Here is a 17,151-nt window from a genome sequence, read left to right as displayed (position 1 = left end):
TTTATAAATACTTTACTTGTAACTTTGGTGACTGTCATAAGTAATAAATACAATGAATGCAGGCAGTTATGTGTAATCCAGAAAATCATTGTTGATTATGTGAATGTGTAAGTGTAATGTGGTGCCGGTCATGGTAGCCGAGCGGTCTAAGGCATGCACTGCCTTCGCTCGCTTGGAAACCGGGGTCGTAGGTTCGAATCCTACTGAGGGCATGGATGTTTGCGTTTTTCTGTGTTTGTCTACAGGTAGAGGCCTTGCGACGAGCTGATCACTCGCCCAAGGAGTCCTACCGTATGTGTAAGATCTAGAAAAACTGAAATGAACGGAGTTCATGGAGGTAGGCCTAGGCCCACTGGGGCTGTAGTGCCAAGGAAAAAAAAAGTGTAATGTGGTGGTATTGACAGAATAAAATTATTTGGACACAGTGTGACTTTTGGGAGTGTTGATTTAACCAGAGCCTCTAAATATCAGAAGTTCTCCTTGAGTTCTGTCATTAATGTATTGTGAATGTATTGAGAATTGGCAAGGAAGGGACAGCTTTTAATTGCCACAAGCACTTGGACCGTTTCTGGGTCCATTGTGTGCCCCTAGTGTTGCTTGGGTTCTTTAAGGATCTGCACTAGAGGCAAAACCCTCTGAAGCCCCTCCAATATCCATCGGTTGTATCCGTACAAGGTCGGAAATCATAAATCTGTGCTTAATCAATCTGTGCTTCTCTTGGACTACTGGCATCGGGATATCTCAGATGTCCTCTGTCATTCACCAGCTGGGCTACATAAACCCTCATATCTGGCCTTAGCTGAACTGGCAATTGAGGTCCAGCTGGACTCTCAGAGAGATATCTTCCTGACTAGCTTCTTTTGCTGGCTGGACATTTTCTTAATGGATAGACAACTCACTTCTTTCAGTCACACTCATGGGCCCTTTGTCAGAGCCACTGAGAGCTTCCTTTCAACAGCACAGAGGCCAACAATTGAGTCCTCCGATGCAAGAAGATTATTTCTTCTCTTGGATTGCTGACAGAGGGATGTCTAGAGCCACCCACTGCCATTCACTGACAAAGAGACAGGTGACCCCCGCCATTGGTCACAGTTGGACCTGTATCTCAGTTCCAGTTGAGGCCTCAGTTCTTTTGAGAACATTCCTCTACTGGCCCACTTCATTTTGATAGGTTATTCCATCTCTACCAAGAGATCTCTTAAAAGTCTTGCCTTCAGCAGGCTCTTAGCTCTCAGAAGAGCGGCTGAGAAATTTTACTTCCCATTCATGACAGCAGGAGTGCAGAATACTCAGCAGTTCAGTGCTTCAAAGCAGAGAGAAATTTTTTCTGTCATCTCACGTGCTTTAAGATTATAAGTATGAAAATCTAGACCTTGACTTAGGTGTCATTCCAGGCCGCGCCATAGCTCAAGTGGTTAGTGGCTTGCTTCCCACCGCGGCGGCCCGGGTTCAATCCCGGGTTTGGTCAAGTGGGATTTGTGGTGGACAAAGTGGTGCTGGGCAGGCTTTCTCCGAGTACTTTGGTTTCCCCTGCCACTCTTGATTCCACCAATTGCTCCACAATCACCCTTACCTATCTAGGGCTGGTACAATAGGCCAGAAGTGACAAGGGACTTAGTCCCACCCCACTTACTTACTTACTTACTCATGGAGCGGAGCCCTTTTTGAGGAGCCGCCAATTCTGCAACTACTCAAGAATGTCCCAGCATTTTATGGAACCCGAAGGTTCATCACCGTGTTCACAAGAGCCCTCCACTGGTCTCTATCCTGAGCCAGATCTATCCATTCCATACTACCCCATCCTATCTCTCTAAGATCCATTCTAATATTGTCCACCCACCTACGCCTTGGTCTTCCCTGTGGTCTCTTTCCTTCTGGCTTTCCCACCAATATCCTATACGCATTCCTCGTCTCCCCCATTCGTGCTACATGACCTGCCCACCTCATCCTCCTTGACTTTATCATTCTAATTATACTTTGAGAAGAGTACAAGTTATGAAGCTCCTCATTATGCAGTTTTCTCCAACCTCCTGTCACTTCATCCCTCTTCAGTCCAAATATTTTCAACACCCTGTTCTCAAACACCCTCAGTCTATGTTCCTCCCTTAATGTCAGAGACCAAGTTTCACACCCACGCAGCACCACAGGAAAAATTACAGTTTAGTATATTCTACTTTTTATGTTTTTGGACAACAGACGAGAAGACAAAAGGTTCTGGACTGAATGGTAGCAAGCATTACCTGAGTTCAATCTCCTCTTAATTTCCTCCTGAATAAGGTTTCGATCTGTTATCGTTGTTCCCAAATATCTGAACTGTGCCACATTTTCAAAACATCTGTTTCCTATCGTTGTATCATGATTTTGCCCTGCATTTTGGTAATGAGACAGTAACATATACTTAGTTTTCTCTGTGTTTACTTCTAGTCCAACCTCTTTACTTGTGTCAATTAAAGTTTGTGTGTTTTTCTTTATGGTATCTGCATTATCACCCAGTAGATTCACATCAACAGCATAGACCAACAGCTTATGTGTCCCATTTAATTTCAGTCCCACCTGGTTTCCCTGGACCTTCCTAATTGCCCATTCTAAGGCAAAGTTGAAAAGGAGTGGCGATAAAGCATCTCCTTAGTCCCACCCCACTAGCAATAAAAAAAAAGGTGTCATTCAATTTGAACTTATTATTTATTGGTTGCGTCCCGTTACAAAACCAGGGAACGCAGCTTTCAAAATCGATAGTATCCCGCAAAATTCGGTAGGTCCCAGAGTCACTCAAGAGGTCTGTTTTCTTGGGGTGTTATGACAAAAAGTTTGTGTCCCCTTTCTCCAGTATTGCACTGGCTTAAAAGGTAAGATACGTGTTATTATTGTCGTACTTGTAGATTCAATATTTTATCAAATCCAACCAGAACACGTGAAAAAGGTTGATATATGTTTTGTAAACAATTGTTATGAGTAGGGTTCACCATTCCTGTTAAGAGATGGCGCTCGAGTTTTGTCCGTCCCTCAAACTCCTGTGGTCCAAGTGCTGCCATCGTCTCGGGAAGTTCAGGAAATATTTGAAATTTGCCGTGACGTCACGATTGTCAGCATTAGAGCCGTATGGTGTACAGTATTAGCGGGGAAAAGACGTGAAGTCACGATGTTTTTAAGTACTGGAAACGTTGGTGTTTACAGATATGTTGGATTTATTTGTGTAAGTACCATGTTGTTATGCATTTACGTGTAATAAGAAGTGGTCGTAATGACCTGTCAGCGAGAGAAAGATGTATGTGCCTCAGTCGTGTTGGTTGCTGTGGGTTTGGTGAGTACTTCTGTAGTAAGGGTCATTATTGGACGAATCGGTGTTAGTGATCATGCGGTGTTGTCTCAAGATACATATATATAGTGGTGGGACAGTGTAAGCAGTTAGTTATTTTTACTGTTGCATGTGTTATTTAATACGTACTACACGTTTCATCACGAGGACAGCAATTTTTGTCAGAAAATTCGTATTAATGCATCTGTAGCTTCGAATTAAATGCATGTCCGCATTATGCAACACTAAACAGCGCGCGCAAAAGTGTTCTTATCGACAGCGAAAGAGAAAGGGAACCTGCCAAGTTTATTTAGTCTATATACAAACTGGGCAGTTATTCATAATTGTATTTGTATGTATTGCAGATGCTATTGCTTTGGATTTTCTTTGTCCATGGGTTGTGTTTCTCAGGTTTACCGTGGAACACTTGTGAATGACATTAATATACATTCAGTTAGAAGATTAACAGGCCGAATCAGTGTCTTGCGTACCATGTATAATCCAGTATTTTCGTCATAAATTTCGATACTGCTGTTTGATAAGAAATGTTCGTTTTAGGGATGTCGGCGTTTAACTCCTTGTAATCTGCTTGATTGGTGTAAGATTTGAGGTTTTCACGGTGCCACATCACAGAAGACGGCATTCTTGATAGATGGGTGTTTAATTACCTACGGATTACCTCAAACTGTCAGACTACATGGTGTTATAACCCAGAAGGCCATAATATGAAACTTCACCGTCGCGTTCATCAGAAAACCTCTTTAGCGTATGAAGTTAAGTATTGTAGCGTGTAGAGCTGTTACTGAGTAACGACCTCGAAACAACATCCATTACTAGGCAGCGACCGCGAGATAAGCAAATATACCAGAGCCGTTACTTGGTAACACCGTCTCAAATGGGCGTGTTCCCATGGAGACGACTGGAGCAACAATAGAAGAGCTGTGCTTTGTGTTGGTCCATGCCGATGGGTTGTCAGTGGGACAAGTTTAGAAGTTGGTCAATTGTCATTTGTAGTCAGTTGTAAGAGAGTCTGTGAAGAGAAGACTTGGTCGGTGTAGTTGAAGAAACTCCATTGTTAAGATCCGTTACTGGGAAACGGCTAGTGAAAGCAGACTGTAAAGACTTAGGCAGCGTCTACACGAGCGCACAAAATGCGTCCGTTGTAACGAACGTCGTGACGTCCATTGTAGAAATAAACAAGAGAGGCGAATGCTACGCTTTCTTCTGGCTCCATTGCAGACAAGAAACTATGCACCGTATTCTGCAACTGTGTGGTGTTATCAGCAACGTCCTCAGCAAAGTACGTTCGTTACAACGGACGCATTTTGTGCGCTCGTGTAGACGCTGCCTTAGCGTATTCTGGGGTGGTATGTAAAGTGTGGAAATCAGCGATGGCGCAATAATTAAGTGTAGTCACGAGTCGTATGTTAAAATGGTCAGTAAATCCAATATCCATCCAAAACCACGTCGAGGGTACTTATTAAGAGTGGTGCCGGGCTGTCTTCGATGGAAGGACTGGCAAAACAGCAGTGGCTATTCCACTAGCACGTCTGAAAAGTTAAATGCATATTTAAATATAAAGACGAATATCTTTGTGGCATTAAAATCGGAGAGACGTTATAAACACCAACAGTGCACGACTGAAACTGAAATCTGTACGACACAACATATGAGTATGAAACAGTATTGAGTTACTGGAATGTGACGGGAACAAAACCAACTTTCATTGGCTTATCTAGTTAGATTGCACAGAGTGTTCTGTTATAGAACACAGCATATTTAAACTGAAAGGAAACGGAAAATAAAAGACGCCCCTAATTGGAGAGCAGTTTTGTTTAGTTACGCTAATATAAATATGACAACGATTATAAATTTCGCATCAGCAGGTGTCCACGATTTCACGATTCGTTCCAATGTAATCAGATTAGAGAGATCGCTGAATTTAGTACATAATTTCGTTTTGCAGATATGCTTAATGTATTAAAATAAAATATGAAATGACCATCCAACCATATATAATTTATTTACTTATTTGCTTATCAGATACCGTTACACGCTGAAATTGTTTAGTCATAATATGACCATCTTCAAGGCGAGACCAAATATTAAAGGAAATTTTAAAGTACGCATACTTTAAAAGATTTGTCACCTTTAAATCATTTAAGTACAACGATACAATCGATAAATATTTAAACACTGTTATGTAGATTTTTTTTTATTCTTAGTGGGGTGGTGCCACTATTGGCCTGTTGTACCAGCCCCAGATAGATGGTGGTGGTTGTGGAGCAATTGGTGGAAGGAAAATTGGTAGGGGAAACCGAAGTCCTCAGGAGAAACCCGTCCCAGTCCCACTTTGTCCACCACCACCCATATGACCTAACCCGGGCGCCCAATCGAGGCATGGATGTCTGTGTGCGTTTGTTCTATGTTTGTGTTGTTCTGTGTGTAGGTAGCGGCCTTGGAACAGGGCTGATCACCCGTCCAAGGAGTCCTACCGACTGTGTATAAAGGTAAGGTGAAGTTATCCCCTTGTTTAACTAATTAAGCACTACGCCATGAAGGCGTATGGGGGAGTGGATGTATAGATCCACATTTTCTTGACATCGGCATTAGCTGGAGGTAATTGGTCAGCTTAACACCCCGGCCGCTTTACCCCAGGGAAAATCCCCCGGTTCCAATTGGATAGGAGGTTGGGTGTACCCCAGAACCGTTCTGGACGATTTGGAGAGGAGAAAATTCTTCACCCTACCGGGACTCGAACTTCGACACCTCGCTATTCCGACTACGCCATCCCGGCTCCCTGCAGTCTTCAGTTACCGGAGAAATAAATGGAAGTGCAGTGAGACAGTACATCAGCTGCTCATAGATTTCAATAAAGCCTATGATTCACTTAGGAGAAAGTATTTTACAGTACTCTCCTAGACTTTGGGGTGCCCATGAAACTAGTTAGGCCGATTAAATTAAAATGTGTTTAAACGAAACGTATAGTAAAGTCCATATAGGTAAACATCTGTCTGATAATTTTCCTACCCGGAATGGTCCAAAATAAGGATATGCATTATCGCCATTCCTTTACAACTTTACTTTAGAATGCGTTGTTAAGAAGGTCCAGGAGAACAGGGTGGAACTGAAATTAAGTGGGACACATCGGCTGTTAGTCTGTGCTGATGATGTGAATCTACTGGGTGATAATATATATGTGTATTTATGTATATCCTTAAGAAAACCACAGAAACTTTAATTGACGCTAGTAAGGAGATTGGTCTAGAAGTAAACACAGAGAAAACTAAGTATATGTTACCGTTTTATCACCAAAATGCAGGGCAAAATCATGACATAAAGATAGGAAACAGATGTTTTGAAAATGTGGCACATTTCAGATATTTGGGAACGACTATAACAACTCAAAACTGGATTCAGGAGGAAATTAAGAAGAGATTGAACTAGGGCAATGCTTGAGAGTAGGATGTTGAGGAGAATATTTGGACCGAAGAGAGATGAAGTGACAGGAGGTTGGAGAAAACTGCATAATGAGGAGCTTCATAACTTGTACTCTTCTCCAAGTATAATTAGAATGATAATGTCAAGGAGGATGAGGTGGGCAGGTCATGTAGCACGAATGGGGGAGACGAGGAATGCGTATAGGATATTGGTGGGAAAGCCAGAAGGAAAGAGACCACAGAGAAGACCAAGGCGTAGGTGGGTGGACAATATTAGAATGGATCTTAGAGAGACAGGATGGGATGGTTTGGAATGGATAGATCTGGCTCAGGATAGGGACCAGTGGAGCGCTCTTGTGAACACGGTGATGAACCTTCGGGTTCCATAAAATGCTGGGACATTCTTGAGTAGCTGCACAATTGGCGTCTTCTCAAGAAAGACTCAGTCCCATGAAATTAGTTAAGATATGAAACGTTACGAAATAGTAGTTCATTGCCCGCTCTTGTTGCCGCGGCGTTAGATTGGTTGACACTGTTTTTATTTCAGATATTATTTAACATTATTGTAAGAGGTTTAAGAAGTTTTCGCATTTGAAAGGGGACGCTACAGCCCCTTAGAGAATTTTCATTTTTCCGTTTTGTTTTAGCTGGAAACTAGAAGAAAGATATAAATGGCGGGTCTACTAGTAAATACCTGTGTATGTCTCATCAGCCTACTTTCCTTATTTTGAAACAATTAAAGTAGGCTTATGCTATCAATATGCTGTGTGTTCTTCTATATAGCCCCCTATGAATTTCCGAATCCATTAACCAATCTTTAATAATATTTGTCTGTGTCTCAGCAGCATACATCATGAATCCTCCCACCGGTCTGTGTCTATATTTGTAACCCCCTACCGTTGCTAGGCAACGGCTGGGTAAATACGTTGCCGCGGCAGCAAATACACACGCAACAGTAGAAGAATTGTTGGACGTGTCTTTTTCTATGCAGTCCATGTCGTGTCAAGGGAATATAAGCGATAAGTTCCTCCCAGAACATTTTTTTTTTCCCGTGGAGCGCCAACCCGTGGAGTGGTGTGTCTGTCCTAGTGATGCTGTAGTAATAACAAATAGCTGACTGTAAATTCTGTACCTTCAGGTATATAAAAGCAATTAGATCAGCAGAAGAGAAAGAAATAAAACAATATTTAATGTTTTTATACGGATTTTCCCATCTCTCCCATGTGCACCAGATGTTTGGTTGAAATAATTGCTAATTAGTTGATCATGAACAACGATGAAAATACGAGTACAAAAAGTTATATTTATCTAAGCCAAAAAAAAATGGTGTCGCGGGGCATAGGTTTCGTGTGAGAAAAAGTGACAACCATTGCTGTACAGTATCAAATATAGAACCGCGCTTTTAAAAACACTTAATATATAGTATTAAAATATCACATATCTCCTATTTTTTCAGATTTTCCAGAAATCAGAGGGGGGGGGGAATGCCTGCTCTGTCATCCATGAATTTCACTACAACGAAAACACATTAAACAGGTCCGGGGAACGGCAATCCTGATCAAGGTTTTTCGTGGTTTGCTCGAGCGTGTACCCATATTCTGGGATAAAACATTAAAATAAGCCAAATATTTCCACTTCCTTCGCAGGTACCACTCCGAACCATGCTACTGATAGACGCTATTATGACATAGGCACTTGAAACACGTCGTTAAATAACCCAGCAATCAGCGTACGCCATGCCCTGTTACCATCCGTCCCTTCCCACCACACACAGTCATCTCTGCGTTATGCTTCTTGTTGCACACCGCTCCACTTGCATGTTCAGTTTTAGTTTTATTCCTAAATGTCTTACCCTCCACTGTTACCTTCAGTATTTTGTCAACGTATTGTAAGTCTGTGTTTGCTTTAATTGGTATCGTTCCTTTCAATTAATTACCATTCATTGTAGTAAATAAATACGGGTAGCTCCGTCGGTATAATGACGGGATGGATGGCCGGGGTTCGATTCCCAACATATGCAAGAGATTTTTCTCTACAGCGTCCAGACCAGCTATGAGGGTTACCCATCCTCTTAGCCAATCAGTGTCGGGGGCTCTTTCCTCTGGGATAAAGCTGCCGGGGCTTGAAGCTGACCACTTACCTCCATCTAGTGCAGAGGTCAAGACTGCTGGAGCTATACCACCGCTCACACATACGTCTTCACGTCGTGGTGCTTAATTAATTAAATGCAGGGACAGTTTTACCTATTTTTACCTCTACTATAGGGCTTACATATATGCACTGTAGATCTGTGTTTGCTTTCTTCTATTTAGCTAATATTATACTGCTCAAGAAATTACCCGCAACTAGAAATTTCACGATCCATTTCAAAAACGCCTTTCCTGAGACAGTAGATTTCAATCCACCACTTGACAACCTATTGCTCTATGATACATTTTATAAGACAGGTATCCACGTAAATTGTTCGGTGCTTCAGGGTGTTACTTTGGTAGGCCTACATAATTGAATGGAACAGAACGGGAGTGATGAAACAAACGTAGAGTTTTTATGAAGTTTCACATGGGAACTTTTTGTAATACGGCAGATAACGACACGGCGAACATATTGGAGCATGTCTGGTGTTGCGGTTACAGTGGTTACCGTAGTACCACGTTTTAATATGTACATGTCCAAGGGCTCCGCCAGAGCCCTTTATATTTGCCTTCAAACAAGAATACAAGGGACACACGCCTGACCTAGGAAAACTACGCGCAAAGGAACACAGCGTGAACGCCGCAACACGAAAATAGTATGAGGAAAGAACTCGAATACGATGACATGCAATAATAGCATGTAGATAGTTAGTTAGTTAGTTAGTTAGTTATTGGAGAGGGTGGGTTTCCCAATGCACTGAGACCTGTATTGGTCCATTGTGCTTCCCTCTATGATTTCTACCAGTCTCCATATCCTACCGGTATCGGTGCTTACCATCAGTCCCGCCCAGCCAGCGAGACCGGCTCTACTAGCTGAGAGGTATCTATAATGCTTCCCCCATCTACCAGAGGTATTAGAGACTGCTGTTGGGCAGGAAACGTCCGTAATTTGGCTCAGTGACCTCCTTTGGAGATATGAGGTTCTTTTACGTGCCGTAAAGCTACGACACGGGACCCACGACTTAAAGTTCCTCCCGGAGGACTTGTTCCCTGAATTTTTCCGCCCTTAAAAATTCGACGACCTCCGCCGGGTATTTGAACCCGCGTACTACGAGTCATGAGGTGGGAACGTTACCTCTAGACTACGGAGGCCGCTTAATAGCATGTAAATATATTTATGTGTGAGCCCATGCAGTGCAGTGATTTCGAGCAATTAACGATTGCCTGAACATGGCCTTGTGAGGCCGAAACTTGTTGCAACAAATAAATAGAAAATGTGATTATAAATGACATTTTGTGAATTTTAAGTGTGATTATAGGTGACAAATTAAAATTAAATGTTGTGTTCACATTATAGACGGACGTAAGAGAATGAGGAAGAAGGTCAAAGGCCGTTATATCGAGGAACCTATGAAATAGCGCTTCTTTCTCAGTCCACCAGCCTCGAAAATTTACTTCAGTTCAGCTCGGATGAAGTTATTACAAGGGCCTAGTACAATATTGTTAGGGTATTTCAGTGTTCTCTTTCATCAGCGGTAGAAGAAGGAAGTTTTAAGTGGTATGTGTTGTATACCACAACCTCAGGAAGAGGAAGAAGAAAGTAAAGGCGTTTGGTCCAAGACTTCATCTTAATTTGTACCGCATTACAGGAAATTCACATGTACTACTTTTTTTTTTCTTTGGCACTACAGCCCCAGTGGGCCTAGGCCTACCTCCATGAACTTCTCGTTCACTTCGGTTTTTCTAGATCTTACGCATTCGATAGGACTCCTTGGGCGGGTGATCAGCACAGAAAAACGCACACACACACAAACTAAACATCCATGCCCTGAGTGGGATTCGAACCCACGATCCCGGTTTCCAAGCGGGCGAAGACAGTACATGCCTTAGACCGCTCGGCTACCGTGACCGGCCATGTAGTACTTTACTAAACGAAAACTGAAAGCGTGTGTCATAAATTTGGGTTTTGTTTAATTCGCTTATGCATCATGGTTATGAAAATATGACAGTTTGAAACACTGCACATGTTTCTTTTTGGGGAGGGGCGTGTTTTCCTCTCATTTACGCTGAAGTGTCTCAAGTGGTTTCTTTCGTTGAGGATTTTCAAACAGAATTTTTGTATGAGTTTCGCATCTTCTCCATGCGTGTTGTATGTTCCGCCCGATTCGTTTAGTGGGGGGTGAAGTTCAACTGGGTCCACTCGGCACGGCGACCACTGATTGGCCTATTGTACCTGCCCCGGGTGATTATGATGGAGAATTTGGTGGAATGAAGATTGGCAGGGGAAACCGAAGTACTTGGAGAAGCCCCGCCCCAGCTCCACTTTGTTCACCACAAATCCCACTTGACCAGACCCGGGATCGGGAAGCCAGCGACTAACCGCTTGAGCTATGGCGCGGCCTGTGTTCCGCACGGTACTTCCTTTGTTACTACTACAGTGAATAGTATCACAGCAAACCGTAATTAAATTACACGCAGGTTCTTGTCGCTGGTCATAAGCTTGCAGTTGGTTGGATAATTCCCTCTTCCAACTTCGACATCGTGTCTGTTGTTGTTTGTGGTCGTTCACGGTTTCGAATTCCGGATGTGGCACAGTTGGGTTCTTGAATTTGCAATTCTTGTATGTCCGTGGAGCTGTAGCTTTCTCCGGCCACGGACTATCGCAAGGTTGTCTGGTGTAGACAATGGAAGTTAAAGGTAACTGTTACATGCCACAATTATTCATAACCTCTCTGCTTCTTATTACAGATTCCTGGCTTGGTACTGCCTCGTCTCGTACTATTTTTAAATGTGTTCCGGTTTCCGCGCTATTTCCGCCGTAGGAATTATGGGACTCCGAGTGAAATTGCGAGTGTTGTCGCCGATTAGAAGCTTTTTTATGTATTTTTAGTTAATATCGTAATCGCTGACATCTGTTGTTAAGTGTAGGGCATACGCGTAATAAAAGACACTCCAGAAATTATCTGGAGTACAACGTTAAGTGGCTGAAATTTTTACGTTGGAAGAAAGTTTAAGAATTTGTTAAAACAGTGGTATTAGAGTTATGTATACAGAACGTCAGCAAAGAATTAAACAAAAAATAATTAAAAATGACTGATTTTGAATAACGAACTCATGCATGGACCAAAGCCTCTGAAGCTTTTGCCATTCTTAAGCTGTTTGCTTTTCAGTATTATTATCTGCAATAATCGACATACAACAAAATAATTTCTAATCTAATCCAGAAGGTTATCGAGAAACGAATACACGAAGGTAGATTTTCGAGCATTAGAAGTGGAACAGTTGAGCCCGGCGCTAAAAGTGGGAACACCCGAAGTGGTACTTAACAGTAAGTGGTTATTAGGCCATATAACATGGTTCCCTGAACCATATCCTACGCATATGGAGTTCTACTTTCGGAACCATTTATTAACGAAAGAAAATTCTGGTGGCACTTTTTTCAACAGCCTCCATGCTATGTTCCACTTATCTCGCTCAGAAATTTACCTTTTGCCCTTGTGTGTTTGATATTTGAGAGGATCAGTGAAAGGATTAGCTTTTTACTTCTAATTGACTAGTTTCGATTTTTGAGGTTGATCGACATTAAATTTGCTTGACATCTTTTAATTTTGACGCGAACACTGATTTTAATTGAAATGTATTCACCAATTCTGCGGATGAAACATACCAACGGACTAATATAACCTCCCCATTATGCACTCATAAAATGGAATACGTGACAGGGAAGCTTAAAATTAGTAACTCTATAGAAGATTGTTCAAGTCGTGAGAGCTAGGCCAGTTCTTGTGTGGATCTGCGTATTTGTAAATATTCTATCATTTGTTACTGCCTCCCGCCAGGGTCAAACATACAAGTAATAGCGTCTGTTACAATATGGCAACAAAACATCATCTGCTTCTGATAATATTGTAATGGCGCTTTCTTCAGTGTGTTCGAAGCAGTTTCTATATTACGTAATGCTGTAATCTGATCGCTATGTAATGCAAGTAACCTCTTTATGATGTTACGCAATTCCCATGGCTGCGTCATAAATGAGAGGACCTTGGGGTCACTGTGAAATCTCTCACCCCCTCCTTGTCCTGGCCTGTCTTCATTAATAATAAGTTGGCTCCCGGAGAACAGAGGGAGGGCTTTCTGGTCAGACATATTTATTAAGCAGGCTTAAGACGAACGGATTGCCACGAGGTAATAGTGCCGCTCTTCATCCTGTAGTTCAAGTTACGGTAGGTCGCCAAGACCCGTTTCTTAACTGGTGAACGGAGGAGCGTTTGTAATTTTTGCTGGTCTGCACATTCTAATTGGTTTTGAAGTAAAAGATCTAGGATGGCCGCGCCATAGCTCAAGCGGTTAGTCGCTGGCTTCCCACCGCGACGGCCCGGGTTCGATCCCGGGTCTGGTCAAGTGGGAATTGTGGTGGACAAAGTGGCGCTGGGGCGGGTTTTCGCCGAGTACTTCCGTTTCCCCTGCCAATCTTCATTCTACCAAATTCCCCATCATCGTAATCACCCGGGGCAGGCTACAATAGGCCAATCAGTGGTCGCCGTGCCGAGTGGACCCAGTTGAACTCCACCCCCCCCATTAAGAGAATTAAAAAAAAAGATCTAGGATAGGAAACCTGTTGTCTGGAAAGGAAGAGTTTCACTCGAAAGTCACTGAACCATCTTAACGGTAGATGCAGGGCATTTCTGAAAGTATTTCGTTTGTCTTCCTGCATAGTTTTTAATTTCGGAGGTGATTATGATATATGCTTTAGTATAACGCCATTATAGATGGTAATTTTTAAATTGCTAATAAGTGTGTTTAGACTTGCTGATAATAGTTACGTATTTTCGCTTCTTATTCGCCGTCACACTGCGAACTTGTGTTAAAATTCACTTCGAATTGTGCAACACGATGCTTAAATACTTCATAATGACGTATATTTGTAGACTATCATTTGGTGTCTACAGTTTGAGAGAAAAAATATCGTTGTAAACTCCTCTGCTGTTTTACCAGTCCGTGAATAAAAGATCGGGAACCGCAGTGTTTCACAATCTTTTGCACGCGCGGTACGAAAATGTTCACAATTTCACGACCCACTAAGTTAGTCAAGTTTTGCTGTAAATCTGTGTGCGTGTATAAATCACATTAATGCACTTTTTCCCCACTTCGCCCTCACATTCCTTTATATATTTTTTACAATGTGCATTGTACTTCATGTAGACTAGCGCCATTTTAGAAAAGAGTATGACAAGTGTGACAAATAAGATATTGAATTTGATTTGGTTCAACACAGCGCGACCCGAACAACAGGACGACACTAAAGAGTCCTTTTCACCAAACGACGGAACCACGAGGTGGTAGACACGCAACTTCCTTTAAAGAGAGGCAATATAAAGGACACGAACCAAATTGTTTCTAAAAATTTAACAAAATCTTTTTTAAGCCACACTTGTAAACAGACTAATTGTAATAATTTATAAATAGTTTAATACTTTCATGCACATCGCTGTACGTGTTAAAGGCTCAGGTCTTATATTCATGGCATTGTGAAAATATTGTGTGTAGGTATTGATATTAGCCAATCACATTGTAATAGTAGTTTCTGCCTGTATTGATATGTCCATCTGAAAATGGCCTCTCAGACCGAAACATGTCAAGGATGAAAGATTGAAAAAGGAAAGAAAGAAAAAACATTTTATCAGTCACACTGGACGGAGTTGATTAACCTTTTAAGATACTGAAATTTAAAATTACATCCCTAAAACAATATTGTAACAGACAAAAAGGTTACTTCATGCTTACCTAAATAGTGCAGAATGTAACACGTATAAATGAGAAGTATGGACGTAACGATGGTGTAGGGAAGAAACAGCAGCATAAATTACTAAAATCTGTAAAGCCGCAGATATATGCCGCGGAAACATAAAAGGAAAGTAGGTATGCAGGGCGACAGTCATGTTCTGCTTTAAGGTGCTGTTCCAAAATTTCCCTGGACAGAGGGAATATCCCATAGTAAAGCGATCGACTATTGAAACGTGTACATCAGAAACGCAAGTCTGGAGCATTGCTGTTAACAGCTATGTACGTACTTGGCCGGTATTACGCTTTCTTATCTGCATCACTGATAGAGATCAGTTACCAGCTTTATGTCCCGGCAGCATTTACCCCGCTTGGAATTTCTCTCTGGTACCAGATGTTTAGATGCAAACTGTTCTATACCTGGTAAATATAAGGAGCCCAGTAAGGGAGACAGTGAACTGGACTATATAGGTTCGATTTCCGGCGGAAGCAGTGGTTATCCTATATGCCATCACAACGATGACTTCTGGTGTGGGTCTTATCCTAGTACCCAGTCTCCAACACAGTGGGTGCCGGCAATAAAGATTTCGGGTCGTGCTGTTGTTGAACTCCATCATTAATGAAAAAGGAGTTTCCTCCTATAATTAAATGACCATTTCTGCTGGCTGATTGAGATCTGGTCCGTTATGCTGAGGGCCACAGTCATAAGTAAACAAGAAATTTGTCCTTGATGTTCATTTGTTATAGACAGGGATCTATGGTTGCGAAGCTTGCAACAATAGACATCTGTTGCATAAATATGGATCCATATCATGACTATTAATTGTAATCACTTTGAGTTATAGATCATAAAAGAGGTGCCTGATGATAACCTGATTTATAGGTCGAAACATGTAGCGCAATTTACGCTTATATTAAATGAGTAAGATTTATACCAACATCTGTTGTGTTCATTGAACATATTCCCGTTTTATTTGTTATGTTGACGGCTATAACATAGGGTAAATATAAACATTGTCACTTGTCTGGAATTCCGTGACAAATACACATAGTTACTGGGTTGCGACTGTTTTATTGGACATGTCGAAAGAATTACGATTACAATCACTACAATCACTACAATCACTCTGACATAACTTCTTCCAGATGATGCAACCTGACTAGTCCATCGTCTCTCATCTGACCTCTGATCTGACCTCACTTGGCTGACCTGTGGCCTCACTTCTCTGATCTCTCCTTGAGCCAGTCTGTGTTGGCATAAAGCACCCATCTGGGGCTCATGACCAGATATTTATTACTCTTTTGCAGTTAGGGTCTTGTTTTTGTGGGGCACCCTCTTTGACGAGAGGACGGGTCTGCCTTTTGTATATGCTGCTGGCCCTTGCCAGTGCAGTCTTTCTCGGGTCTGACTCCCTTGGGACTCGAGACCATATTTTACTGTCTCAGATTTGAGACTTCCCTTTTTGTCACCTCCTACGACTCGCAGGGTCACGGTGGAGGTATTGAACCCAGCCTCCACACGGGGATATAGTGTAATCTGGTGTAATCTCCCTGAGGTAGGTTCTTGGCCTACCGAATAGCAGACACCTTGTCGAATAGCTCAGTTTCCTTGCTGTCATGCAAATGACTCTCGTTGCTACGAGAATACATGTTTACCTAGCCGGTGACTTGCAACGAAAGCTGTTGTTGTCATGCAACTGTCCCAAACAATTTGCTATCTAGGAATTGCTAGCTGTTAACTAACACTGGACAGTAGCTGTCACGCAGTCTTGACAGTGCGTTACCTAGGAAGTGACACTTCTCTATGCAGTGGGTTCACCTGTCACAATATGATTTATACAACTGTTGCTGAGTTTTACATGACTAGATAGCCAACAAATCACAGACACCAGAAAATGTAAACGTTATATTGTCAGTGAAATTGCAGGGTGCAAGCAAAAATGAAGATAAATCTAATACAAACCATTGGCCGAAGAGTTCCAGGGCGTCTGAAGAAAAGGTCGAGAAACCATATGTATAAAGAGAAGTGTTTCTCTTGCTGTTGTACCGGTACTCTTAGGTATACTAAACACATTGCCAGAGGCACCATGCCCCCATTCGAACTTCTCAGCATTCCCATTAAAACTGTTAACCGTGGCTGTTATTTTTAATTTGAATCGACTCAGAACATTCTTGTACATACGACAGATGCAGGGCTGACCATTATTAATGTACATTTTGAGCACATTACAAAATTAAGTAAGATCTGTAAGTTTGTGACGTTGGCATGTTAATGCACTTACTGACTTCTTGGACATTATGCAGCGTCTCCGAAACGCCGCTCTAAATAAAAAACAGGACGATGGATAGTGTCCAAAAAGTCAGTTTTATTACAAAATTAAATTGTGCATTTTCCATTTTCCTGTGGCATTCAGACTTTTGTTGAACTCTTTCAGAGGGTACCAAGCACGGAAAGTCTGAGCAACGTTGACCTAGAAAGAATAGGATAAAACGCCTATCATGC

The 17,151-nt window shown here is 42.0% G+C and overlaps 1 protein-coding gene across 5 annotated transcripts in view; it reads left to right on the top strand.

Moving 5' to 3' along the window:
- Positions 1-3,100: 3,100 nt before the first annotated feature.
- LOC111870004 (protein cycle) overlaps positions 3,101-17,151 on the top strand; it is a 128,822-nt gene continuing 114,771 nt past the window's right edge. For 4 of the 5 annotated variants that reach the window (XM_023861929.2, XM_033753645.1, XM_023861926.2 and 1 more), the window contains exon 1: positions 3,101-3,193. The gene's annotated coding sequence lies outside the window, so the exon portion shown is untranslated. The other variant, XM_023861927.2, reaches the window with a different exon arrangement.

This window comes from Cryptotermes secundus, unplaced genomic scaffold, assembly GCF_002891405.2.
Source record: "Cryptotermes secundus unplaced genomic scaffold, Csec_1.0 scaffold2845, whole genome shotgun sequence".
NCBI classification, from domain to species: Eukaryota; Metazoa; Arthropoda; class Insecta; order Blattodea; family Kalotermitidae; genus Cryptotermes; species Cryptotermes secundus.
This window is presented reverse-complemented; position numbering and strand designations above follow the sequence as displayed.